At 63.2% G+C, this 2881-nt stretch overlaps 1 protein-coding gene across 1 annotated transcript in view; it reads left to right on the top strand.

The window, feature by feature from the left end:
- Positions 1-715: 715 nt before the first annotated feature.
- Positions 716-2881, top strand: part of tspan9a (tetraspanin 9a) — a 424140-nt gene continuing 421974 nt past the window's right edge. The window contains exon 1 of the mRNA XM_086009714.1: positions 716-819. The gene's annotated coding sequence lies outside the window, so the exon portion shown is untranslated. The remainder of the gene's footprint in view (positions 820-2881) is intronic.

Below are 2881 nucleotides of genomic sequence, written 5' to 3'. Positions count from 1 at the left end.
AAATAGGAGGATAGCGCAGATGAATGCGTGGCTGGAGAGATGGTGCAGGAGGGAGGGCTTCAGATTCCAGGGTCATTAGGACCGGTTCTGGGGAGGTGGGACCTGTACAGGCCGGACCGGTTACACCTCAACAGGGCCAGAACCAATATCCTCGCGGGGAGGTTTGGTAGTTCTGTTGGGGAGATTTTAAACTAATTTGGCAGGGGGATGGGCACCAGGATGTAACATTAGAAAGGGGAAATAAAGTACACAAAGGATTGGGAGAGACACATAGCACTAGAGTAAGAAATAGTATGGTATCAGGTCCTGTTGCTGGGATCGGGTTCTGTTGCTGGGATCGGGTCCTGTTGCTGGGATTGTGCTGGGATCGGGTTCTGTTGCTGGGATTGTGCTGGGATCGGGTCCTGCTGCTGGGATTGTGCTGGGATCGGGTCCTGTTGCTGGGATTGTGCTGGGATCGGGTCCTGTTGCTGGGATTGTGCTGGGATCGGGTCCTGTTGCTGGGATTGTGCTGGGATCGGGTCCTGTTGCTGGGATTGTGCTGGGATCGGGTCCTGTTGCTGGGATTGTGCTGGGATCGGGTCCTGTTGCTGGGATTGTGCTGGGATCGGGTCCTGTTGCTGGGATTGTGCTGGGATCGGGTCCTGTTGCTGGGATTGTGCTGGGATCGGGTCCTGTTCCAGGAGCGGATCATGTGACGGGCCAGTCCGCCCATTTTTCATTCCCATTTCCGCTGCGAGCGAACGGAAAAGATTCATTGCCGGAGAAAGCGACCCGAACCCGAACCCCCGGCCCCGGCACCAGCGGAGCGGAGAGCAGGTGAGAGCCGAAAATCAGCAACAAGTCCCGGGAACGGCAACTCCCAACTTGGGCAGAGTTCGCGGCTGCTCCGAGTAACTCGGGTCAATGGACCGGGAATAGTGAGAGAGGGAAGGTGACAGAGAGAGAGTGAGAGAGGAGAGAGAGAGGGGGAAGGAGAGAGAGAGGAGGAGAGAGAGAGAGAAGGGGAGAGAGAGAGAGGGAGAGAAGGAGAGAGAGAGAGGGAGAGAGAGGGGGAAGGAGAGAGAGAGGGAGAGAGAGGGGGAAGGAGAGAGAGAGGGAGAGAGAGGGGGAAGGAGAGAGAGAGGGAGAGAGAGGGGGAAGGAGAGAGAGAGGGGGAAGGAGAGAGAGAGAGAGGGGGAAGGAGAGAGAGAGAGAGGGAAGGAGAGAGGGGGAAGGAGAGAGAGAGAGGGGGAAGGAGAGAGAGAGAGGGGGAAGGAGAGAGAGAGAGAGGGGGAAGGAGAGAGAGGGGGAAGGAGAGAGAGGGGGAAGGAGAGAGAGAGAGGGGGAAGGAGAGAGAGGGGGAAGGAGAGAGAGGGGGAAGGAGAGAGAGGGGGAAGGAGAGAGAGGGGGAAGGAGAGAGAGAGAGGGGGAAGGAGAGAGAGAGAGGGGGAAGGGGAGAGAGGGGAGGAGAGAGAGAGAGGGGGAAGGAGAGAGAGAGAGAGGGGGAAGGAGAGAGAGAGAGAGAGGGGGAAGGAGAGAGAGAGAGGGAAGGAGAGAGAGGGGGGAGGAGGGAGAGAGAGGGGGGAGGAGAGAGAGAGAGGGGGGAGGAGAGAGAGAGAGAGGGGGGAGGAGAGAGAGAGAGAGGGGGGAGGAGAGAGAGAGAGGGGGGAGGAGAGAGAGAGGGGGAAGGAGAGAGAGGGGGGAGGGGGAAGGAGAGAGAGGGGGGAGGGGGAAGGAGAGAGAGGGGGGAGGGGGAAGGAGAGAGAGGGGGGAGGGGGAAGGAGAGAGAGGGGGGAGGGGGAAGGAGAGAGAGGGGGGAGGGGGAAGGAGAGAGAGGGGGGAGGGGGAAGGAGAGAGAGGGGGGAGGGGGAAGGAGAGAGAGGGGGGAGGGGGAAGGAGAGAGAGGGGGGAGGGGGAAGGAGAGAGAGGGGGGAGGGGAAGGAGAGAGAGGTGGGAGGGGGAAGGAGAGAGAGGGGGGAGGGGGAAGGAGAGAGAGGGGGGAGGGGGAAGGAGAGAGAGGGGGGAGGGGGAAGGAGAGAGAGGGGGGAGGGGGAAGGAGAGAGAGGGGGGAGGGGGAAGGAGAGAGGGGGGAGGGGGAAGGAGAGAGAGGGGAGGGGGAAGGAGAGAGAGGGGGGAGGGGGAAGGAGAGAGAGGGGGGAGGGGGAAGGAGAGAGGGGGGAGGGGGAAGGAGAGAGAGGGGGGAGGGGGAAGGAGAGAGAGGGGGGAGGGGGAAGGAGAGAGAGGGGGGAGGGGGAAGGAGAGAGAGGGGGGAGGGGGAAGGAGAGAGAGGGGGGAGGGGGAAGGAGAGAGAGGGGGGAGGGGGAAGGAGAGAGAGGGGGGAGGGGAAGGAGAGAGAGGGGGGAGGGGGAAGGAGAGAGAGGGGGGAGGGGGAAGGAGAGAGAGGGGGGAGGGGGAAGGAGAGAGAGGGGGGAGGGGGAAGGAGAGAGAGGGGGGAGGGGGAAGGAGAGAGAGGGGGGAGGGGGAAGGAGAGAGAGGGGGGAGGAGAGAGAGGGGGGAAGGAGAGAGAGGGGGGAAGGAGAGTGAGGGGGGGAGGGGGAAGGAGAGAGAGGGGGGAGGGGGAAGGAGAGGGTGGGGGGAGGGGGATGGAGAGAGAGGGGGGAGGGGGAAGGTGAGGGAGGGGGGAGGGGGAAGGAGAGGGAGGGGGGAGGGGGAAGGAGAGAGAGGGGGGAGGGGAGTGAGGGGGGAGGGGGGAGGGGGAAGGAGAGAGAGGGGGGAGGGGGAGGGGGAAGGAGAGAGAGGGGGGAGGAGAGAGAGGGGGGAAGGAGAGAGAGGGGGGAGGAGAGAGAGGGGGGAAGGAGAGAGAGGGGGGAAGGAGAGAGAGGGGGGAGGAGAGAGAGGGGGGAGGGGGAAGGAGAGAGAGGGGGAGGGGGAAGGAGAG

Source organism: Somniosus microcephalus, chromosome 16 (genome assembly GCF_052327205.1).
Source record: "Somniosus microcephalus isolate GS21.2 chromosome 16, FLI_Smic_1.0, whole genome shotgun sequence".
Lineage (NCBI taxonomy): Eukaryota > Metazoa > Chordata > Chondrichthyes > Squaliformes > Somniosidae > Somniosus > Somniosus microcephalus.
Note: the sequence above shows the minus strand (reverse complement) of the source record. Positions and strands in the feature narration are given on the sequence as shown.